This window comes from Chenopodium album, chromosome 16, assembly GCF_948465745.1.
Source record: "Chenopodium album chromosome 16, dcCheAlbu1.1, whole genome shotgun sequence".
Taxonomy (NCBI): Eukaryota; Viridiplantae; Streptophyta; class Magnoliopsida; order Caryophyllales; family Amaranthaceae; genus Chenopodium; species Chenopodium album.
The window spans coordinates 31511284-31537839 of NC_137849.1; the positions used below are offsets into that span (position 1 = coordinate 31511284).

The window sequence follows — 26556 nt, forward strand, 5'->3', positions numbered from 1 at the left end:
TAGGTTGGATTTTTCTTTTCCAATTTTCCAAAACAAAAAAAACAAAACACTCAGACTGGTTCAAGGTTCAACATAAATTAAGTTTAATTTTTTTTTTTTTTTTAAGTCAACGTATATCCTATAACTTGTTAAAATTTCGTAGTTCTATAGCTACTGTAACCTAACTAGTATAAGCCTATTTATTGTTTTCCAATAGCTGCTACTACCATGATCATATTTTGTTATTATATGCACAATTCTATAGATTATCTATCTGAAGTATAATATTAATTGAATAATACCTTACGATCTTAGAATGCTATATATACTTATGTTTAATATAGATTGATCATATAAGGAGATAAGAATGACATAAACTTAGCTACGGAGTCTTGGAGCAACTGTGTGAGTTTACTGCTTCTGTAGGGAACATGTGCATTCTTGGTAGAAAGTGAAGCAATTACATCTCCTAATACAGCAAGTCAGCAAGGGACTTGTTGATATGTTGTGCACCCTTCAATCGATTCCCTATCACCTCAGATTTGTCAACCCTTTCACTTCCAGCTAGGTCAACATGAAGCATACAACCTCGTAGAGTAGCTCCTGATGCCAAGTCTTTCCCTTGGACACGGACTGTCATGCAACTGAAAGCATACATTTTAAGAGCAGTTTGAAATTGTAATGTTAATGTTAGAGTGTGAATATGTAATAACAAGTTTACCTGTAAGAGCGACTGATTCTATCATTCATAGCTGTAGAACTCACTGCGCAATTCTTATGACCAAGATTCATCAAACTAATTACATCAGCTGTTGTTGAGACTGGCAACCTACTTGCATATGGTACATTTATCTCATTTTGAGAACTGTTACGAATCTCTAACGTAATTAAAGCATTAAGGAATAACATGGATGTGTAATGGCAGTAGACATTTAGCAGATGAAATCATCATAAATTGAAAAGAGAAAACAAGACGTAAAAGAGGACAAGGGCAGGATATTTCTTGTTTGATCCATCAGTAGCTAGGAGATCTCTGACTTTCTCATTATATATTTCTTTCTTCTGCTAGACTAAACAAATCATTAAAAGCTCGGTACTTCACACCATATGTTTCTTCTCTGAGATCATCTGGTGCTCACTAGATAACAACAGAATTTCAGCATTAGTAAGACTAAAATGTACAGAAAATCATCAATTGAATGGTTAAATCAATTTAGGATTTACCATTGTGTACGTTTTTCCATATCCGGTTTGCCCATATGCGAAGATGCAGACATCGTAACCATCAAGACAAGACCAAATAAGAGGCTGTATGTCCATATTGACCTCAGCTGCAGTAAAATGTAAGAACATGATGCTGAGATCAATTCCAAAATGGTTGGGATAAATCAGAAATATCAAATGGTAATGCAACTAACCTTGTGTTGAATCAGGTCCAAAATCCTTGTTAAAAATTAAAGGATTTCTTCCCGTCTTTACAATATTTTGATGGGCTCATAAGAGTAATGTTCCGTTCAACCATTAGCTTGCCAGGAAGGAATGGACGCACTCAACAATACACCCTGATGTTCCTATGGTTCAAAGGGAAAAAAATTTCTCTTAATCAAAACTAATTAGAAATAGGGAGATCAGGCTAGACTTTTTACCTTTCATGTCTTGCACTAGGTTGTACAGCTTGCGGTTTTCTTGAAGAACTCTATGATATCCTGAGGCAGCATAAGTAAGACTCTAGAAGTGCTTACATGTCAAAACAATTTGTTAGGATACAAAGATAATGTTCCTGGCAGGGAGTCAATCAGTTGCTTAACAGTTAACACGTCCATCAAATGAAAATATCAGTAATTGTACCTATATTGCTGAACTCTTCATGATATTGATATGTCTATTTTATATAGCAATTTACCCCCATCCCTTGGTCATAATTAGGAGTATTTTTGGCTCTTTAGAGCCGCTTTTATTACTAATATGTGTTTTCTAGTGCTTTCGTAGTTTTTGTAGTATTTTGTAGGAAATTGCAGATTTGGAGCATTTTCCCGGTTTTATTTGGAGCCATTACAAGCACTAGAAGATATTGACCGTGTTTCATAGCCCAAGGCCGGTTAGAGTCATCAAATCGGTGATTAAGGGCTTGACTTAGAAGAATTGAGGCGTTGGACCAAGTGAGTAAAGCCCTGAGGCGCGCCCGACCGGGTGGAGCAGAAGAACAAAGAAGACGCGCTCGTGCCCGACCGGGCGCGAGAGATGCTCTTTGAGGAAAAAGGCGGGCCCGGCCGGGCGAGATGGCGCCCGACCAGGCGTGTGTTTTAGAGGAGGATTTCGACGATTTTACTTAGATCTTAATTAGGATTTTTATGTTTTGTATATATATGTTTTATTTAGTTTTGATACAATTACCTCTCTTTCATTAGCGAAATTCTTTCTTAAGCTTAGACTTCTCTCTTGTTTTCTCGCTCTACAACTCTTGGTTTTAATTCAATTCATTATTTCCGTTAACTTTGGTAACAATTTCTTCCCTTTTAATTTCAGTAATTTATTTGCTTTTGTTTATTATGCTTTATTTAATTGCTTTTATTAGTTTAGATTTTATTATGTGTGAGTAGATTATTTTCTAGGGTTGTGGGGATCAATAAACAATATGAAGGCCAGGGGTAATTTATTATTGTTGTTTTGTCAATGCTTGATTAATTTCCTATTGATTGATTTAATGCTATGCAATTATATTAGGCCTGGTTTAATTGTATGAATTATGCAATGTTGATTCGAGATTCGAAAGATGAGAATTGATGTTTAGACTTAGTTTTAATAGGCATGTTCATTTATAAATGGTTAAGTCAAGATTCGAGAGATGCGATTTAATACCTGTAGATTAATTCTGTGATTGTAATACGTAGCGAAAGCCCATCTGATTAATTGATGCATTGATGATTGATTATTGTGTTTTACCCTGTAATATTATTTATTGGTGAACCTATACCCTCGGCTTTTATTATTTGATTTCTCCCTATACTTAATCTCCTTAGTTTAATTCTTCTTACAACAATAAATCGGTTACTTAATAATTTAGATTATTTTAATTAATTAGGAATAAATTGACTTGTTTCCCTGTGGTTCGACCCTACTTCCCTATCTACTTAGTTAGAGGACTTAGGTAATTCTTTTGATTAGGTGGTACAACTTTAGCCTGTCAAAATTTGGCGCCATTGCCGGGGAATCGGTTTTATTTTTATTTCTGATTATTTTTATAGTTTAGATTATCCCCTTTTGTCACAAAGAACGTAAGATCTTTGAGACAATTCTCATATTTACTGTTTAGTTCTTTGTTTATGCCCAGGTGTTCTAGATCAGGCTACATCCCATTCGATCATGAGATCGAGCGCTCTTTTCATAGACAAAAGAATCTTTACAGACAAATACTGGCGAGTTCAGGGGGTGATATTCCCAGGGACCCTCCATCTGATTCTAGTGATTCGAAAACTCCTTCAGAACCAGAATCAGAGATAACGGCACCTCCACCTCGTAAGCTCAGCGTTTATTCGCAGTCGTCCCTGACGGATTTTCAACATCTTACTCCTACTCCAGCTCTTGACGGAGTAAAATTCGAGATCAAACCCCAGTTTATCACGATGATTGAAAGAAAACAATTTAGTGGAGCTAAGGGTGAAGACCCTAATCTTCACATTGCCGATTTCTGTCAATATTGCAATACCATCAGGCAAGCTGGGGTCACGTAAGACCAAATCAGGGAGATTCTTTTTCCCTTTTCTTTATGTGTAAAGCTAAATTGTGGTATAATGGATTGAATAGAATTGCACTTGGTATTACTGACTAGGAAACTCTTGCTTTGAATTTCTATTATAAATATTACCCTGTAGAAATGACAGCTTTATTGAGGAGTGCAATTCAAAACTTTGCCCAAGCGCCAGATGAAACTTTGTATGAAGCTTGAGAAAGATTCAAGGATCTGCAAAGAGAGTACCCCCATCCTAATTTAGCAAAGTGGCAGTTAATCCAAGCCTTTTACAATGGGATTGGAAATTCATCTAGAACAATTTTAGATTCTGCAACTAATGGTAAACTTATGAATCTAAATGTAGATGATGTAGGTCAGGTTATCAAAAAGATGGCGATTCATAATTCCCAATACAGAAATCCTAGAGGCTTTGCAAGCAAAGGAAAACATAGTGTCGATTCAGTGTCCTTTTTGCAAGCTCAATTAACTTCAATTAGCCAGAAATTAGATAATCTTAGTACTGTTATTCCTACTTCCATAGCTAATGTTTCTGCTATTAATAATTCTAATGAAGTTTTTTGTGAAAATTGTGGAATTATAGGACATTGGGAGCAAGATTGTAGGAGTTCCATGGAGCAAGTTAATGCCTTCCAAACCAATAGGCAAAATAACTCATACTCCAACACTTATAATACTGGCCTCCGGAACCATCCATATATATCTTACCGGAGTACCAATGTGCAAAATCCTCCACCTCCACCTCCACAACAACCACAACAACAATAACCACCACCACAGTAAAAATATTACCATCCTAACTTTGGACAGAAAACCCAATCACAAACCCCTCCATAATATGCAAAAGCACATGGAGAGTAGGGATGCACAAATTGATTCGATCCTAACTCATAATAAAATTATGGATAATCAAATTGCGCAGATTTCATCTACCCTACAAACTCGTCAGCAGGGAGCCTTACCATCGCAATCAATCTAACCTACGGATCATGCTAATGCAATTACTCTAAAGAGTGGTTCACACTATGATGGGCCTCCTATGCCCAAAGATTTCTTATCCTGATTCCCTTGTACTAAGTGCTAATGTTACTATTCCTGCCGGGCTACAAGAGAAAACTAATTCTTCCAATGTTTCTTTGCAGGGTAAATCTCAGGACAAGGGTGGAGATGTGCAGGGCACAATCATCAAACTTCCATTCCCAAATAGACAATTGAAGAGTAAGTTTGATAAAAAATTCGATAAGTTTTTGGAGGTTGTGAAAAATTTGCAAGTAACAGTTCCTTTCATTGATTTAATCACTCAGGTTCCTACATATGCTAAATTTATGAAAGATATTTTGACTAGGAAAAGGGCCTTTGATGAGGTAGAAACTGTAGATTTTATAGAGAAATGTAGTGCTTTATTGAAAAATAAATCCCTTCCTAAATTAAAGGATCCTGGTAGTTTTTCAATCCCTTGTCATATTGGTAATGTTTTCATTAATAAAGCATTATGTGATTTGGGTGCTAGTGTTAGTGTTATGCCATCGTTTGTGTGTTCTCAACTTAATATGGGCGATTTAAAATTTACTAACATTACTTTATAGATGGAAGACCGTTTTGTTAAATACCCCTTAGGTATTCTAGAGGATGTCCCAGTCAGAGTTGGTAAATTTTTTATCCCTGTAGATTTTGTTGTTTTAGACATGACTGAGGATACACAAATTCCCATTATCCTAGGTAAGCCTTTCCTCCACACTACAAGAGCCATAATTCATGTGAAAAATGGAAAACTAACCCTTTATGTTGGAGATGATAATATCACTTTTAATTTAGGGAAGGTTTTGAAAGGACCTATTCTAGAGGAAAATTTTTGTTTAATTGATGTGATTGATATAATGGATGATATTTGTGAAGAAAGCTTACCACATGTTCTTGCAAGAGATCCCTTGGAGGAAGTTCTTTGTAGTGAATTGACTTTAGGAGATGCAAGTATTTAGAGAAGAGAGGTGGACGCCATAGAAAAAGCTCTCGCTATTGAAGAACTTGATCCTATAAAGAGCAAGAAGGTAGTAAAATTAGTTCAGGAATCAAAACCTGCAGAGGTCAAGAAACCTGAACTAAAACCTCTCCCTTCTCATTTAAAATATGTTTTTCTTGATGAGCATGAACTATACCGTGTGATCATTAGTTCTGCACTTGATGACCCACAAACTTCCCAACTTCTAGAGGTTCTTCGAACCCATAAAAGGGAAATAGGGTACAATATTTATGATCTCAAGGGTATTAGCCCTGAGTTTTGTATGCACATGATACACCTAGAGGACAACTATAAGCCATGCATTCAACCCCAGAGGAGGTTGAACCCCAATATGTAAGAAGTAGTCAAGAAAGAGGTTATGAAATTACTTGATGCAGGTATTATCTATCTTATTTCTGACTCAAAGTGGGTAAGTCCTGTTTAGGTGGTTCCTAAAAAGGGTGGAATGACTGTTATAAAAATGATAAAAATGAATTAATTCCCACTAGAACTGTTACAGGGTGGCGTATGTGCATTGATTATCGTAGATTAAATATCGCCACTAAAAAAGATCACTTCCCTTTCCCTTTTATTGATCAAATGCTTGAGAGGTTAGCTAATCATAAGTTCTTTTTCTATTTGGATGGGTATTCGGGATTTTTCCAAATTCCAATTCACCCTGAAGATCAAGAAAAGACTACATTTACATGCCCTTATGGTACTTTTGCTTATCGTAGAATGCCCTTTGGTTTGTGTAATGCCCCTACCACCTTTCAACGTTGCATGATGAGTATCTTTTCTGATTTCATAGAGTCTATCATGGAAGTTTTTATGGATGATTTTAGTGTGTGTGGTTCTTCATTTGATGCAAGTTAATCTCACTAAAATTTTGAAAAGATGTGAAGAATGCAATTTGGTTTTAAATTGGGAAAAGTGTCACTTTATGGTGACTGAGGGAGTAGTTCTTGGTCATATTGTATTTGATAAGGGTATAGAAGTAGATAAAGCTAAAGTTTCTGTGATTGAGCAATTACCTCCTCAAGTTAATGTTAAGGGATTTAGAAGTTTCTTAGGTCATGCGGGGTTTTATCATCGCTTTATCAAAGATTTTTCTAAAATTGCTAAACCACTAACTCAGCTTCTAATCAAGGATGCCCCATTTAATTTTACTTATGAGTGTCTTGAGGCTTTTAACAGGATCAAGCAGGCTTTGATATCGGCACCTATCATATGTGCTCTCGATTGGGATCTTCCTCTCGAGATCATGTGTGATGCCATTGATTTTGCATTAGGAGTCGTGCTAGGGCAAAGAAAGAACAAAGTTTTGCATGCTATTTACTATGCAAGTAAAAATTTAGATGAACCCCAAGTCAACTATGCCACTACTGAGAAAGAGTTTCTTGCTGTGATTTATGCTTTAGAAAAATTTATATCATATCTAGTTGGTTCTAAAGTTATTGCTTTTACTGACCATGCAGCTTTGAAATATTTTATAGCCAAGGCGGAATCAAAGCCTAGGCTCCTCCGTTGGGTTCTCTTGCTCCAAGAATTTGATGTGAAATAAAGGACAAGAAAGGTGAAGAGAACGTTGTGGCGGACCACTTATCACGATCAGGTATGATGAGGGTAAGGATTCTCTTCCTATAAATGATTCTTTCCTTGATGACCACTTGTATGCAGTCGTAGAGCAACATCCTTGGTATGTCAATTTTGCAAATTATTTGGTGGGCAGTACTCTACCTCCTGACTTGTCCTACCAACAGAAAAAGAAATTCCTTTCTGATGTTAAACATTATTTTTGGGATGATCCTTTTTTGTTTCGTGATTATGCAGATGGCTTATTTCACAGGTGTTTCCGAATGGGAAGTTCACGGTGTTCTTACTAGATGTCACAACTCACCTTATGGAGGACATCATGGTCCCACCAAAACGGTGGCTAAGATCAATGAGTCAGGATTCTACTGGCCTACCATATTCAATGATGCTAACTCTTTTGTCCAGGCTTGTGACTCTTGCCAAAGGACTGGAAACATCTCGCGGTGGCATGAGATGCCTCAAACTGGTATATTGGAAGTTAAAATTTTCGATGTTTGGGGTGTTGATTACATGGGACCTTTTCCTTCTTCAAGGGGGAATTGATATATACGTGTCGCTGTTAATTATGTATCCAAGTGGGTCGAAGCCATTACCACAGCTACTAATGATGCCAAGGTGGTCCATAGGCTTTTCAAGAAAACCATCTTTCCCAAATTTGTAGTACCTAGAGCGATAATTAGTAATGGAGGATCTCACTTTCATGAGAGGAAGTTAGATACCCTTCTCAAGAAGTATGGTGTATACTATAGGACAGGTTTAGCCTACCATCCCCAAACTAGTGGCCAAGTTGAAGTTTCTAACCGTGAGATCAAGGCCATTCTAGAGAAGGTGGTAGCAAAATCTAGGAAAGATTGGAGTGATAAGTTAGACGACACCCTTTGGACGTATTGAATCGCATTTAAGACCCCAATTGGTATTACTCCCTATAGACTTGTATATGGTAAAGCATGTCACCTCACGGTGGAATTGGAGTACAAGGCATATTGGGCTATTAAATAGATCAATTTGGATGCTAAGATAGAGGGTAAAAAGAGGCTCCTACAACTTAATCAATTAGATGAGTTTAGGTTGATGGCCTATGATAGTGCACGCGTCTACAAGGAGAAAACTAAGAGATGGCACGACAATATGATCCTTCCAAGAGAGTTCAAAGAGGGTGACAAAGTTTTGTTGTTTAACTCTAGACTTAAAATTTTCCCAGGAAAGTTGAAGTCAAGGTGATCAAGTCCTTTTACTGTGAAAAGGGCAAATAAATTCGGTTCTGTGGAATTATACGATGATCATGGTGGTGAATTCAAGGTAAATGGTCAAAGACTTAAGCTATACCATGAGGGGGCTGCGATTGGTGCGGTTGAATTACTTCACCTAATCAATTTCATTTCATCCTAATTGACATATGGTAAGAAGGTCGTGCGGGACCTAGATAAACCAACGCTTTGCGGGAGGCAACCCATATTTCCTTGCTTTTTAGAATAAGTTTTTTTTATTTTCTTACGTGAGAGGAGAGAGGAGGGAATTTAATGTGTTTTAGAGATTTTGTACAGGATTGGAGAAAAAGAGTTAGTCAAACTTGGATCAAAGAGTAGAAAAAATCGGACTCCTAAGTGTTGTAGCGCGCCCGACCGGGTGCGAGAGGAGAGTTTGAAAAGGAAGAAATTCGCCCGACCGGACGCGAGAAGAAAGGTGAAAAATCAAGTGAATTCGCCCAACCGGGCGCGAGAGTTGACGAGTACGGAGTGCAAAATTCGCCCGAACGGGCGCGAGCCCAAGTCTAAAATTCCAAATCAGATCGCCCGACCAGGCTAGAGGGGTGCCCGACCGGGTGCGAGAAGGACAAAAATCAATACAATATCGCGCCCGACCGGGCGCGACACACCCGGCTCCTCCTTTCTTTTTCTTTCTTCTTTATTTCTTTTCTTCATTATTTCTCCAACCTCCATTGTTTCTCTTTCTAAAACTCAAATTTTCTCTAACTTCTCTCTAAAATCTCCTCTCCATCTCTCACCCAAATCCAAAATTTTTTACATAATTCTTCTCCTCTCTTCATCCTCTACACTTCTATACCAATTTTGTTTAATTTTGAACAAAATTTTCCAACACCCATTCTCTAAAATGGCTTCAAAGAGGGCAAGAACTCAAGGAGGAAGGGGTTCGGGTTCGAGCTAAGCCTACGATCCGAATTTGCAGCTCGAGCAATGGCCGACCATCCGGATCACCAAACAAACTCAATGAGAACGGCTGATCAAACTCTACGAATGTGAGGTAATTCCTTCTCGGTGGTTACACCTACCCTTTCTTGAGTCTTTAGGATTATATGATCATGTTAGGAGATTCATGAACGATATTGGTATGAGAAAATTTGTTGATATGCACTATCCTACATACCATGAATTAAAATGTGAATTCTTATCTTCTTTGAATGTTGAACAATCTAGAAATGGTCCTAATTTGCATTTTCGGTTGAACAATAGAAACATTAGTTTAACTTATGTTGAATTTTGCAAATTATTTGATCTTGAACCCCAAATCCCAATGGCTTGACATGAGAACTACAAAATGGAAGATATCTACACTATTTTAACGGGTTTACTGACCCCAAATGCCCAACATTCTAGTGCCCGACCCTTTCACCATCCCGTCCCTAAAATCTTTCAAAGATTTTCGGGCACTTGTTTTCTAGCTAGACATGAACCGCACAACGCACAAACCTATGAACTAGCTATCATCGGACACTATATATTTGGGTATTGGAAGTTGAACATAGGTAAAAACATAATAAACCATCTAAGTAGGCACGCCACCACTAGTGGTGGTCCGGGTAAGACCCCTATCCGACTAGGAGGCCTTATCACTAGGATAGCGGTCAAGAAAGTCGGGTTTAATGAAGCTAGGAGTGAGGGTTTCACTAAATGTGGGGGGGATACTCTTATGACCACTAGATATTTACAGAGTTTAGATTGGATAAAGTTAGATTGTCAACAAATCCCCCATTGGTGTGTTAGGATAGGAACAAACCCCTTGCGTATCTTTCCCCTTCCTAACCCCGAATTGACCGCCTTTTCCCATGGGCAAGAGAACTACACATATGACATTCTAGTTGCCCATGCCTAGGGGCAAGCACCACCACCACCCCATGTGACACAGCCTGAGCCTATGGTACCACCATCACTACCTCACATACCACATCATGTACCTCCTCCCCCTAGGCATGATCTCGAGACCGTTTAGGACTTATAGATTATAGGACAGGCCATAGGTCGTATTGAGGGGTCCTATGGGGAGCTTAGGAGGATGGTTGGCTCCATAGACCAATAATTAGGGTATATTGAGAAGAAGCAGGATAGAGTCATGTATCCTATGTACGATGACTATGCTTGTCGGGGTGCCATTCCTGATGAGGCTATTCACCCTGATTGGTTTCATCCACCACCTCAGGGATATGTAGATCCCACCTCCCATGGCATTTACACTGACTACTCGGCTTTTCATGGGTATGGTCAGGACATTCCTTATTTGGGGGCCCACGAGGGGGAACTTTAACCCTAACTATTTTTGTGGTAGCTCTTCTGGTGGTGTAGGTGGTAGCGGCGGAGGATTTGGAGCGGTGGATGATGAGGATAAGGATTAGCCATGTTGGGCTAATTCCCGAGTCTATGAGAACATTGTCTGATCTTGGCTTGGGAGAGATTTCTGAATTTAGGTATCTTTTTCTTCGTTCTCTTTTATTTTTGGTGTGTTTAGTATAGATTTATTGATTTGTAGTATAGATTTTATTGCTTTAGAAACATTGAAAAATACAAAAAAAAAATTAGAAAAATTTAAAAAAATTATACAAAAATACGATCCAATGAATGATAAATCATGCTTCCCTATGCCCTATACATATATGAAAATTGTTTTGATTCTTGGTATATGATGATGAGTATTGTGGATAAGCTAGCTATGATTTGATGTTCGATTGCTTGGAAGCCTTAACATGAGTCAAGTTTGTCCAACTACTTGTGAATATAGTGCTTGACTAGTTGATTTGGTTAGGAATGTGTGTTAGTTCCTGGTATGTCAATGAATTTGAGTATTGGTTTGCAACTTTGAGTAGTGTTTGTATGACTCATTATTATGCACATTGAGGAGGACGAAGGCATTTGTTCTTTTAGGTAGCCTTCAGATGAATTTAGATACATTTGTTCTCTTCTTGCTACCCATGTTATTGCCTTGACTTTTTGTTGTTTATTAGCCACATTACAAGCCGTTTTTGCCCAATTGGTTATTAGTCCCAAGCTTGGCTTGAGGGAGCTATTAGTGGGTGAGGTGAGGGAGGTTGTAGTGTGCTTATTATTTGCACAATTTGGGGTGGTATTGAGAAGTTGTTTGTTCTTGATTGTGGTTTATTTTTAATGATTTTGAAAGTTGAAATTCTTGAGAAAAAAAAAATAAAGCATGATAGTGAAAAAAAAAAGAAAAGAAGTTCAAGAAAAAAAAAAGGAAAAAAATAAGTGAACTTCAAAGAAAAAAAAAAGAGCAACAAGAAAAAAAGATTTATTTAATGTTCAAATGTTTTAAGTGAAGGTTGATCAAAAGAAAAAAAAATGAGTTGCAAATTTTTTTTGCTATAATTTCCGCGGTGCCAATACGTCGGCGTATTTTTGCTGTTTGTGAACCATTATGTCGGTGCCTTCTGCTGCTTGTGAACTATTATGCCGGTGCCTTTGCCATGAGCCAATGTTTAGGCGCTTTGAGCTAAGTGAGACAATCTTTCATCAGGTCGATCACCTATTGTGATTATATCGAGCCGATTACTTAATCATGTCAAATTGCTTATAGGGGCTAACTGGCGTACCAAGGAACCTGAAATTGCTGCATAAGGTCCTCAGGCCATGTATCCTGTCGCCGCACCGGTGCACACTGGAAATTATTGTCGCTGTAATTTTGCTCTGTCGCCGGTCGACAGATGTTGTGCCAGGCGACATCCTTGTCGTCTGGCGCTGGAGTCGAGTCTTCCTTATTTTTCTCTTGATGCTGCTGTTCGTTGTTCGGTTTCGCTTCAAACTTTGAACTTGGTCGTTTCCTTTCAACCAAATCCACTCAAATCTTTTGTAAATTAAAACTCTTCATCTCTAATTTACTGATCTATGTAACTCCTCTCATCTTGGAAGAATCTCATGTGTCATATTCGCGGTTTTTCGAAAAAATCCGGGAATGTTCTTGCTTGCTGGGATGCACCTGCATTTATATTTTGGACTATAGGACTTTGCTTATCTTTCTTTAGGGTTAACCTAAGACTTAGTGTTGCTTGACTCATTGACTTGAGGTTGTCTCAATATGACTGACTGACTTGAGGTTGACCCAAGGTGAGTTGACACGTGTGACTCATGACTCGTGTATGCATTGTATTGTGATGTGCTTGACTCAAAATGCGAAAAAGCAAAAATTCAAAAATTTTCCGTCATTTTTGTGTAGGGTACCGACTTTCTCCCGAAAAAGAAAGGCACAAAAAGGAAGAAGTTTTTGATGGTGCATGTTAAATGAGCTTAGTCAAATGTTGTTTGATACTATCTCTCAAGGTGCAAGGATTAATTCATCCTATGCTATCTCAATTTTTGACTCAATGATGAAAGTATTTGGGTAACTTAGGCACAGAGGCTAAGCACTTCGTACTTTGTGATGCAATGATGAGTGATGAGTGATTTTGTTATGACAAAGTATGCTTTAAGATTTCATGACAAAGGGTTCCTAAGGAAAGGACTATTTGGCCATGTATCTGTGATGTGTGTGATAGTGACACTAAGGTTAGGCCGCAAGGGCTAAGTGTGTGGAAAAATATTATTTTTAGAAGAGTCAAATAGTGGTGACTCTTAGGCTATGTAAGCTAATGATGTAAGGATCAAGCCCCCAAGTCTAGCTCTAAGTAGACAGGGATGAGCATAGGAGATCCCTTGATATGATCATGATGTGAGTGTGAGAATGTGAATATGAATGCATGTTTATTACGGCCGCACCTCGATGTGAGGTTGCCTACGTATCCGTTAGGAATCAGGCCGAACGTAGCTCTAACCGAACCTCGCACAAGTGTGTGTATACCTCAAAGAGGTCTTTTAAGGGTTGTAACGTGGTTAGGCTAAAGGTTGAAGAAGACCCTAGATAAGCCCCCAAGGTGTGCAACCTTGCTTTTGAATCTTTGTTTGTATGCTTGAGGTTTCCTCAATTTTGAACTCTTTTCTTTTATATTTTTGCTCTCTCTTTTTTTGCTTTTGCATTTTTATTTTGAACCTTTTTGATAAGTGTGGGCAATCCCGATCATGCGGTCTATCACTCACTTGGCATTCATGTTTCTTAGGCACGGTACAGAGCACTCGATAAGAAACACAATCCAAGACGTGTTCTTATCAAAGACATTTTCGTATCAAAGATATTGGAACACTTGCCCTTTTGTACACTTTTATTATTTTTGCTATTTTATTTATTTTGATCTTTTGAAATCACTCAACCTTTTTTTAAAATTGCATAAATTGCACACTGTCCCATCCCAAGGTTAGGTAGATGTGGGTTGAAGAAAGAAAGGTCTATCGTTAGGTGAAGCTCAAAGTGGTTTATCAAGAAAAGATTGTATATTTGAAAGGGTGAAAGGTAATATGATGTGGCTACAAGGGGTGCCTCAAATCATTGATATACCTTGTGCTTAGTTCGATTTTTTTTTGGGGGGGGGGGGGGCAATACAATGATCATATGTAAGGAAATAAATGCTCATTTTATTTAAAAAGTGAAGGGTAAAAATCAAACACTAAGAAATAAATTCAAGGAGGATGAAGGGTACCTATGCTAGACTTATTGGGGAAAGGGTTTGAAAAAAAGAAGAAGAAAGCATGAAATCTTGGTGAGAAGCTTGCCTTGTGTATTTGTTTCATCATTACCCTCATTTTTTTTTTTTGTCAATCACAAGACTCAAACTCGATTCAACATGCATGGATGGAAGAAGGTAGGAAGAATGAAGGTTGTGATATGGAGAAAGCATGTAGAGAATAGAAAGATGATGTAGATGGAAAGATATGAAAAAATTAGGAATAGAATGTACCCCCAACTCAAATGACGGAAAAAACCGACTCATGCATGAACCTAAGACATGGTCATGGTGACATATACACAAAGTGTGTGCTACGACTAGTGAGTGTAGGTGACATGTTAAGACTCGTGTCATGACCATGTGGCTAGACTCAAGCAAAGACTAAGTTAAGACCTCACATATATGCATTAAACTGGACAGGCTATGGTATTTTAGTCATAACTTTTTATCTGTGACTCTGATTGGGACAAAACCAACTCCAAATTAAAGATAAAACTCAGGGCTACAGATCCATAGGTTGTATTACTCGTACTTCTTCCTATAACTCCGGCTATAACCAAAACAAGTTGATGCTTGTGCAGTATACGTGAATAAAAAATCCGGGTTGACTTAAAGGAACTATGACTCGATATTAGACATATTTATTAGCTCAAATTAATTAATAAATTAATTAAAAAAATCCCTTTAGTCATTGGTTAGTTTATTAAGACTTATTTATAAACACAAGTCAAACCAAACGGTTAGTTTAGTCACATAATAAGTATGCACAAGTAAGAGATGCACAAGTAGTCAAGTAGTCACAACATGATGCAATGAGTTTGCAACCTAACCATGGATCTAGTTCTCTAAAGTTCGGGATATGGGTTAGTCAAAGAGGATCCATGGTTATGAGTCCGGATGCACCGCGCAGAAGCCTTACCTTTGGAAGGGTTAGCGCGAGTGGATGGGACTCCGCGAGTTAAACTCGCTTCCATGGTTTGGTGAATTCAACATTCTCGGGTGTACCCTTTGTTACTCAGAGCGTTCAATCAGGTAGATGGAGCATGAATTCCTAGAGGTTTATGTCCATATGCAGAACACATATGGGTTTCAGAAAAGTGAGAAAAACTCAATTAGGAAGTAGAATCGAGCCAACAGTGCTAGAACTGGTCGAAATTAGAACTCATATTTCTGGCTCGGTATTGGAAGAACGTAGCGCCAGCCAACAGAGATTGTCGCCGCGATATAGCCATGTCGCCTGGCCACAGAATTGTCGCTCGGCAACAAAGCCATATCTTCGGTGACAGGCTCTGTTTTCTAGACGCCAGTTCCTACATGCCTCAGCAGCTTTCTGTGTTCGTAAAATTTTCCAGTTTTTCGCAGCATTATTTCGGTTCTAGTTGTGAAAGATATTCCTCAAATTTCCTACGTGTAAAAAATCCTACGTTTTTGACTCATTACGGATGGTCTTTCCAATGAGAACCTTTTTTATGCATATGACATTAATGTTAATCAAAATTACGCACATGAAATACTTAGAACTTTTCAAGTCTCATCCACTCATTCTAAATCATTGCCAAAATAAATTTTAGGAATTAAAATAGAAATCCTCCCCAGTGGAGTCGCCAAAAAACTGTAGGGAATATTTCAAGCATTACCCCAAACTTGAACCCCACTGTGATCATACACTTAAGCATGGTGGCGTCCAAAGGGAAGGAAGCTAGAGCAAAAGAGTCGCCAACAAGTTTTAGGAACTTGTAAACCGTTCACGAGGTGAAGGTTACACCCCTTAACGATCCATAAGATCGTCAACTCCAATAGGTCTGTAACCATGACTGGTGTTCGGGGATGAAGGTACAAATCCAACGTAAAAGATATTGAACCTGCCCTAAAAATAGGCCTCTAATTCATTCTTCTCGTATTCATGTGCGCTTTCTGACTAACATACAATCAATAGTTTAACCCTAAACCTATTTATCTATGTTGGTTGAATTTAATGCACAAGCAAATCTATTATTGGCGATCACTTGAATTATAATCAAATTAAACCTAAACAAGATTATTAATTATCTTATTAAGCGTGATTACAAGTACAAATTCCCTTTAAACATACACAAAATGTGTGATCAAGCAACAACAATAATAAAATATAATAAGCAACATAATAACAATCATCATAATTATAAAAACAATAATTATAACAATAATAATCATGTTAAAGCATAATATTAGCAAGATCCTAGGCATGATACTAACAAGATTAATAACAAACCCTAGCATGTCACTAAACATCAAAGATCAAAGCTTTAGCCCTAACATGATACTAACATGCTATTAGGAAAGAAAATAGGAAGCATCCTAGAAATCATAATTGATATAAGCAAATCACCATAAATATCATACTAAGGAAAGCATCCTAACATGATACTAGGAACCAAAATAACAATCTTAACATGATTTCTATATCATAAGATCAATTAAACAATTAAAGTACTTACTTCGATGCCTCGTACCTCTTTCTAATAACAAAATATACACGTTAGTAACTTCAAGGAAAATTATAAAATCAAACAATTAAATTAAATAATGGAAATAGAGATTTAGGACCAAACCCTCAGAAATTATAACCTTCCACGTCTAGGGCGAAGGCAACTTCGAACTTAGCTAGGTGTGTCTAGAGATAATGTATGAGGAATTTTGTTTGAGGAAAGGTTTAGAAAAAGAATAGAGAGAGAGAAAGCTTCTAGCTTTAGAGAGAGATGATGATTGTTGATTGTAGATCGTAGATGATTAAAAACGGAGGTCTAAGGACCCTATTTATAATGAAAACAGTCTGGATATGATAAAAAAGGAATCGGAGTTCGAAAAGGAATAAAACACGACGTTGTCGCCGCAATAGTTTTTGTCGCCGCGCGACAGAGTTCAGCGCCTCGCGACAGAGTGCAGCACCGCGTGACAAGCCTGTCGTCCGGCGCTGCAAGACAGTTTTTGCGAATTTTGTTTTTATCATATCTTTTGATCCAGAAGTCCAAATAAGGCATATAATATGTCGTTGGAAAGCTCTTGAAGTCTACTTTCCAACCCAATTAGAACCAGATTAAAATATTTTGTATATAAAAAGATATAGCCTAAATAGTGGAAGGGTGTCAGTTTTGGATAGAGTTTCGTATTCCTTTCATATCTTTTTCATTATAGCTCGGATTTAATATTATAATATATCATTGGAAAGATGATTTCAAGATATATCCAACCATATAAGATTTAGATAAAAATCATGAGTCACAAAAATAATATCTGACTGTCTTTGAACATCTTTAAATTCGAGTAGAATTAGGACTTAAAAAAAAGGAAAGTTTTATTCATTTTCAAACTCTTTGATTTTATCTTTTCAAAAAGGATAATTAAGATCTTTTATAAAATTATGGAAGCTTCTAATTAAATCCTAATTAGTTTAGGAATAGGATTAAACCTTTGGACCCTCCACATGATCATTGGGTCGTAGGCAAAATCCGGTTTGGGCCCGGTTTAGTATTTTGGCCATAACTTCCTCATTATTCATCGGAATTGAGCTTATAATATATCGTTGGAAATGTCTTTTCAAGCCCCATCCAACTACACTATTATTGGACCCTTATCATGGACCAAACTAAAATGGAGTGGACGTTTTCATAAAATAGGGTGAGAAAAGAAATATTTTCAAAAACAGAAAGAAGAGATATTTTAATAAAAACATCCTCATCACTAGACTTTTCACACTTTCACTTCGTTCGATAATCAAATGACATGAAAGGTATTCATCACTGGGTTTGGTTATGGGGAGACACAAATGGTTGTCTACAGTTTTTGATCGACTTTAATGTGTATTTACGCAGCTATTTTGAGTTTCTCGAATAAAAGAAACAATCTTTAAACTTGTCTTGGATTTTAATATGTTTATTATACGATTATAGTTGTATGTATTCGTTTTTCTTGAGGAAAAATGAGTTTAAAAGAATTTTTGTGACACAATGATAGAACTCCCAAGGCTTAGTTGAGAGGCGATACTTGAAGGCTCGGTTCAAGAATCAAAGTTTAGCACAACGGCAAGGTTTAACAAACCATAAACACAAGCTAAGCGCATGTTTTTTCTATGATAAACAAAACTCAAATCTGATTTTTATTAATTCTTAACCACGTATTTATAAGCTAAACAATAAGCCTAAAATCGTGTAGAACAAATTCTAAACTAACTAGGAAACTTATCCTAACTTTTAAAGACAATATTTTGCAAATATGATCTTTTAAGTTAAGCTATCTTCTACTAACCGAATTAAACTAACAAATATATCCTAGTAATTAAAATAAATTCCTAAGGCCTAAAACAAGAAAAACCCTTTCAAGTGAAACGTAAAAACTCGTAGGCAAAAATCTAAAATAAGCAATATCCATCTCAATACGTATCACACTCCTCTTCTTGAAAAAAACTTGTCCTCAAGTTTCGATTCAAAGCAAGGGATTAAATCGGGAGAAGTAAGAGTAGCACAAACACCATTCCCTAGAAGAACCTTGAACGTTTCATAACCTATTTTCTCAACAATGTCAAATGGTCCCTCATCCATTGGCTCGCCATTCTTGTGATCCATATGCAACCGTTGAGCACCTAAGGACAACCATACCTTAGACCCTTCACGCAAATTAGTGCCACGACGCATGCATATGTACAACTTGATCTCGTCTTTCCTTCTTGTTAGTTGCGGTTTCTAGAAGCTCCTCGTGACAAGAAGAGTAGCAAACATGTTGGTCACCTTGGACAACATTAGGCACCTTTTGTAGACGGTTAGGGGGAAGAGGTTTCAAGCAAATGCGTTTTTGATTAACCAACACCGAATAGATGTTCTCTCTCCCTTTATGCATAACATTCTGATCACTTTGCCAAGGTCTTCCAAGGAGTACATCACAAGCAGTCATAGGTATTGCATCACACCAAAGTTCATCTTGATAGCCACCAATGCGAAATCCAACCAAGGCTTGCTTCTTGACCCACACACTACCATCGTCATTGAACCACGATAGCTTATAAGGAGTTGGGTGGTCACGACATGGCAATTTCAAAGAATTAGCTAAAGAAAGTGAACAAGCGTTAGTGCACGAACCCGAATCAACAATCAAATTACAAGCTCGACCTTTAATCAAACACTTTGCATGAAAAAGATTGGATTGTTGTTCATGTTCAATTTTGTCCAAAGGTTGTGCAATCAAAGAACATTGTAGAATCATCAAGTTAGGTCTTTCCTACGGTCCATAAGATGGTCCACCAAATAATTCTTGATAATCATGGCCAACTTCCTTATCTTGTAAAGAAATAAGAGCTTGGTTGCCTTCTTCAAAACCTCCCTGATTTACCTCCGCTCGTTCAACCATCAAAGCGATATGTTCCTCACGTGTGATGATCAAATTATTAGGACAATTTCGAGACAAATGTCCCTGCCCTTGAATTTAAAGCACACAATTTTTCACATATTCTCGCAATTCAAACTCTCTTTAAGTTGCTGCCTGTTTTTTAGCTTCTCTTGGACTGTTTCCTCCACTTTCTTAATGTTAACATCATCAATAGAATCCTCCCTAGGTGTAGCAGTAGGTAGGTCTTGTTTACTTGAGAAATTTGGTTTAGAAAACCGTGGTTTGGACTCCCGTTGCCTTTCAATTTTACTAGCCAAATTACATACTTCATCAAAAGTAGTAAATTGTTGTAATTCAAGAGTATGTGCGATATATGGATTCAAGCCAAAGAGAAACTTAGCAATCTTGTGCTCATCTTCTTCATGTAACTCACATGCCATATACAACCTTTCAAACTCCTTAATATATTGTTCTGCCCTCAATTCATTTTGCTTAAAAGATTGCAACTTCAAATATAAGTCTTGTTTGTATGAACACGGGACAAAACGTTTACGCATCTTTAATTTTAATTCACTCCAAACATCAATTCTTGATTTCCTATCTCTTTCTTTTTATGTTGCATATTTTCATACCAAAGAGATGCATATTTTGCAAGCTTAAGAATAGCATAATCAAAGCGTCGTGAATCACTAAACTTCTTATAGTCAAACACCCGGTCCATGCGTCTCTCCCAATCAAGATAAGCATCAGCATCATCATTACCGTCAAAGGAGGGTAAGTCCGCAAGTTTAAGGTCGTCTTCTTTCTTGTTACTGCGTGGCTGTGGAGAAGACTCACGTTCCTTGAGTTCTTGCTGTATTGACGCTAGAATGGACCAAATGGAAGCTGATTCATCGTCCTGTTGTTGAAGGCGTTCTCCTGTCTTATCCATACGAGAATGAAGCTTCTTAAATTCATCCAACAAAGCTGCAAATTCGCCTTGAATAACCATGTTCGATGGACTTCAGACCAAAACCCAAGAAAAACACGTCGAAAATTGCTAAAAATTTGTGGAAACCTATAAATATATGTCTCCAACACTCGACCAAAATTTTAGCTATAAATTCCCCGCCAATAGGTTGCAGTTTTAATTTTCCTCAGAAGAGTCAGAAATTGCCCGATTTTTGACCAGTTGCCAAAACCGAACCCATTTTAGTTAACCAATTCCAAAAATTCTGAAATTTTGTAGGCTAAAACTAGACAAAATGTTATCCAATTTAAAAAAAAGAATCACCCAAAAAGAGTTAGTAACAAAGGAGAACGAAGCCAAACAATCTGACCTACAAATCTGTACTTTTTAGGCCCGATTTCTGCCAAGATTTTGTACGAGTCTGCACTTTTTCCCGCGCCAAATAGCAGTAGCAGAAGTCACACCAATTTGATGCGTATTTACGCAGCTATTTTGAGTTTCTCGAATAAAAGAAACAATCTTTAAACCTTTCTTGGATTTTAATATGTTTATTATACGATTATAGTTGTATGTATTCGTTTTTCTTCAGGAAAAACGAGTTTAAAAGAATTTTTGTGACACAATGATAGAACTCCCAAGGCTCAGTTGAGAGGCAATACTTGAAGCCTCAGTTCAAGAATCAAAGTTTAGCACAACGGCAAGGTTTAACAAACCATAAACACAAGCTAAGCTCACGTTTTTTTCTATGATAAACAAAACTCAAATCTGATTTTTATTAATTCTTAACCACGTATTTATAAGCTAAACAATAAGCCTAAAATCGTGTAGAACAAATTCTAATCCAACTAGGAAACTTATCATAACTTGTAAAGATAATATTTTTCAAATATGATCTTTAAAGTTAAGCTTTCTACTAACCGAATTAAACTATTTTTATTTGTTCATTGACGAGCTCTTTGCTTTGGGACAAGCAAAGGTTTGGCTTGGGGAAGTTTGATATGTCTATTTTATATATTAATTTACCCTCGTCCCTTGGTCATAATTAGGAGTATTTTTGGCTCTTTAGAGCCACTTTTATTACTAATATGTTTTCTAGTGCTTTCGTAGGTTTGGTAATATTTTGTAGGAAATTGCAAATTTTGAGCATTTCCCCTGTTTTATTTGGAGCCATTACGAGCACTAGAAGATATTGACCATGTTTCATAGCCCAAGGCCAGTTAGAGTCATCAAATCGGTGATTAAGGGCTCAACTTAGAAGATTTGAGGCGTTAGACCGAGTGAGTAAAGCCCCAAAGAGGAAATTTGGACTTGGGCCAAGAAGTAGCCCAAGTCGAAAGCCATAGCCAATGCCCAAGTATTCCACCCGATCGGGCAGGCCCTCGCCCTGAGGCGCGCCCGACCGGGCGAGGCAGAAGAACAAAGAAGACGCGCTCGTGCCCGAGCTCGCGCCTGACTGGGCGCGAGAGATGCTATTTGAGAAAAAAGGCGATCCCGGCTAGGCAAGATAGCGCTCGACCGGGCGCGTGTTTTAGAGGAGGATTTCGACTACTTAGATTTTAATTAAGATTTTTATGTTTTGTATAAATACGTTTTATTTAGTTTTGATACAATTACCTCTCTTTCATAAGCAAAATTCTTTCTTAAGGTTAGACTTCTCTCTTGTTTTCTCTCTCTACAACTCTTGGTTTTAATTCAATTTTCCGTTAACTTTGGTAACGATTTCTTCCCTTTTAATTTCAGTAATTTATTTGCTTTTGTTTATCATGTTTTGTTTAATTGCTTTGATTAGTTTAGATTTAATTATGTGTGAGTAGATTATTTTCTAAGGTTGTGCGGATCCATAAATAATATGAAGAGGTAATTTATTATTGTTGATTTGTCAATGCTTGATTAATTTCCTATTGATTGATTTAATGCTAAGAAATTAGATTAGGCCTGATTTAATTGTATGAGTTATGCAATGTTGATTCGAGATTCAAAAGATGAGAATTGATGTTTAAGCTTAGTTTCAATAGGCAGGTTGATTTATAAATGGTTAAGTCAAGATTCGAGATACATGATTTAATACCGATAGATTAATTCTATGATTGTAATACGTAGCAAAAGCCCTTTATGATATGATTAATTGATGCATTGATGATTGATTATTGTATTTTACCCTGGAATATTATTTATTGGTGAACATGTACCCTAGGCTTTTATTATTTTATTTCTCCCTATACTTTAATCTCCTTAGTTTAATCCTTTTTACAACAATAAATCGGTTACTTAATAATTTAGATTATTTTAATTAATTAGGAATAAATTGACTTGTTTCCCTATGGTTTGACCCTACTTCCCTATCTACTTAGTTAAAGGATTTAGGTAATTATTTTGATAAGGTGATACGACTTTAGCATGTCAGATATCTTATTTGTAATAACCTCATGCTTTCTTTTGTACTGTGGACAGTTTGTTTTAAATCCTTAAAAAAACTAAAAAAAAAATCAACTACAATGATTAAAAACATGTTGCTTCTAATTACCTGGATATAGAGGTGATCAAATATCGAGTCGGGCCGGGCCTTAACACAATTCCTCGTGCCCAAACCCGCAAAAAGTAGCAGGCTTTTTCAGGCCAGGTTCGGGCTTTTTAACTAAAAATGTGTTTTATGTTTGCCCAAACCCGCCCTATTTTCGGGCTGGGCCAATGTTGATTACCTCTACCTTGATATTACTCTCCTGCCTCTCAAATGTTCATCATGCTTCCTGAAGCTGCTTTTACGCGCTGCACATGAGAAATAGCTCTGAATCTCTTCACTTTCATTAACTTGCTTTGGCTCATTAATTTTATCATTGGCATTGTCATCATGATTCTTCAAAATATTAATAAATGTATGAGGAAATCTCTAGCAACTCAAGATCTTCGTCATCAAAGTGTATTTTAATTTAGTTTACCTATATTTCTATCTTAGGGGACTCTAAAGGAGATGTGTTTTGTCCAAAAACTGACAATGATTCTGGAGCAGCCTTCTCCTACGAAATGATAAACTTTATTGTGATCTTAATTTGTCCAATTTTATACAACTACACATTTCACTATTTCAGTAAATTGAATTATAACAAAATGAGACAGTGAAACCAAGTGATGTAATCTTATAACCAAATAGCAAGTCTCTATTCAATAGAACAAAATTTCAAGGGAATGGAAGGCTTTCAAATAACACTACTATTAGTCTAGCACTGCAGCAAACAGCTACGAGCTACTTACAAATTCAGCTTGACTTGTTAAGCGGCATTCAAACTCTTTTATGACTTTATTGAGCATGGATTCAACAATCTGAAATCAGTAGGTGATCAAATAATTACAAAAGAGAGGAATATTTGATTCAATCACAAAACTAGCAGGAGTGTGAAATCAGTAAAGAACATCAGTCAAATGCTTGAGATTGATCTCTATCAAACACTGATTTTTAGAAATATTTAAGCTGCTCATCTTTAGTCCCATCAAAATGTTTAAGTTAGCTCAAATAAAATTTACATTAGAATTTCTTCTTGTTTCTTATAAATTAGAATTGTATGAATCATCATGTTTAAGGAACGACTATTGCTCTGTAGATAAAATTAAATGTTTTTATATTTGCTTATTCTTTCATAATAAATACAAAATAAACAATCATATACAAGTACTAACCGTGTCACTTAAATCTACACCAACGTCACTACACTGTTCGGTGTCTAGAGACTTCTCACATATAGATGAAGTTCTCGAAATTGAATTTATAAAGAGTTCTGAATTCTTTCTAACAACATTTTTGCTAATAAAGTTGGATGTTTTGAAATTTCCTGAATATTTCAATATTCCATTACCTTCTATCATCTTCCACTCGCGAAAGAATTCCAAAACAAGAATACAACTCACAATCCTTTCTCTTTTACGACCCTAATCATAATATTTGAATATCTTATATTTATTCAATTTATACACAAACATTTTTAAAACATTTGTTTACAAATTACTTGATTTTTGAAATTTACATAATTTATTAATTTGTAAATAATTTTAATGAAATTTGTTAATTTGTAAATAAAATTTGAATGTAATTTGATAAATACAATAACTTTTTTTTATATGCAATAAATACAATAGTTTTATACATCATGTTATCATTTTTAGTTATATTTCAAATTGTTAGGTATATTTATCGAAATTAAGTATTAGTTTTTATTAAACTTTTTGACATTTGAGAAAAATGTAGTTGATTATATTTTTTTTTTAAAGAGAAAGAGAGAAGTAATATTTTTACTTGTTAGTGACAACTAAGGTATTAATATTTTATGTGTCAGTGTTTCCATATGCTTCGTCTATTCGAAATCTTAAATGGGTAAAAGTATAACTATTTTTAAATATAAGTACGTTTTGTACTATGATCACTACATTTCTCCTTACTGTTGTAAACTTAGATGAAACACTAGGTTTAGGGAAAGATTGGTGGATTTTTGGGTATAGTTCTGTACTAATTTAGATTTTTTTTTTTTCTTTTTTTTATTAGAAATAATTGTTTTATTTAAATATGAAGTAATTTTAGTTCATACGTGTTTTTGAGCTATTGAAACCGTGATAATGAATTTATCACGGGATAATGATCTCCAATATTTGTGGATTATTGTCACTACTATTATTTGTGGATTTTTTTAGTTATCTATTATTGGATAACTAAAAGAGTTGTTAATGCTGAAAATGTTGAAGATGTAAACCTTGAAGATGAAGTTGAGTGGTTTAAGAAATTAATAAAAAACAAGGCTTTTGGAAGGCTTGATATTATGTATATCATTTTCCTAATAGCTATAATTCAAATTGTTAGGCTTACTTATAAAAATTAATTGTAATTTAATTTTTACCATTAAAAAAATGTGATTGGTTATATTTTATTAGCTCTTGTAAAACCAAAATTGTATGATGTAATTTTTAATTATTGAATATTAATAAAGTGGTATGTGCTATGATATATATATATATATATATATATATATATATATATATATATATATATATATATATATATATATATATATATATATATATATATATATATATATATATATATATATATATATAAACCTTATAAAAAAAAGGAGTAAATAAAAATTTACATTAAAAAATAAAATGACAAACTATATAGATTATAATGATATAAAAGACAAACTATATAGAATGTGTAATTGTTGTCTTTCTAAAACAAAATAAATGTGTGTAGTGAATTAGTAATTATAATGATATAAAAGACAAACTATATAGATTACAGATTTATGTCGTATTTCTTTTAATTTTACTTTTCTCAAACGGAATCTTTCCTTGATTGATTCCCAATTTATATAACCCTAAATTCTAAACCTTAGTGTTTGATTATTAAAGGAAAAAAAAATATGCAAGGAATTATTGTGTGGGTTAAACTTTAAAAATGTTGACAATCGCTCTAAATCTACAAGAGATAACATAGTTTGGATACATTTCTTTGTATATTTTACTAACTAGGTTAGAACCTGTGCGATGCACGGCTTACATAAAATCTATTTTTATAATTTGTACATGTAAAAAATGGAAAAATATAAATAATAATTATGTACTATGTACAAAAAATATTTGTAATTTTAAAATTTCATATTTTCATCAAAATTATGATATGATACTTGTTCAACATTGCCTAATACATATTACAATGTAAGAGTCCATTTATTAGAGTGTTATTTTTAATTATTTCATTTTTTTAAAATAAATTGATAGGTTGTACTTGTAATGTAGAATCTTCTAATATACAAATTTCAAAATCTATAATTAATACTAAAAGTGCAACCGCTGACATCATCCTACCCTAAAATTAGAAACATATTAGGTTGTCATTAAAATTTATCCCTCTAAAACTATAAATGATGTTTTCACTTTATGATTTTTATTTAATAAAAAATTATGGTCAGCTATATTATTATTAGTTTCAATTTCCAAAAAATAATTTATTCTCTCTAAAAATAATAAGTTAATTATTCTTTCTCATGTACCCATTTCATCATTCAAATTTGCAATGAGTATTTTTTATTTTTATTTTTTTAAAT

At 35.6% G+C, this 26556-nt stretch overlaps 1 pseudogene; it reads right to left on the reverse strand.

The window, feature by feature from the left end:
• Positions 1-314: 314 nt before the first annotated feature.
• On the reverse strand, positions 315-24325 carry LOC145584068 (kinesin-like protein KIN-14I; annotated as a pseudogene).
• Between the last annotated feature and the right edge of the window lie 2231 nt (positions 24326-26556).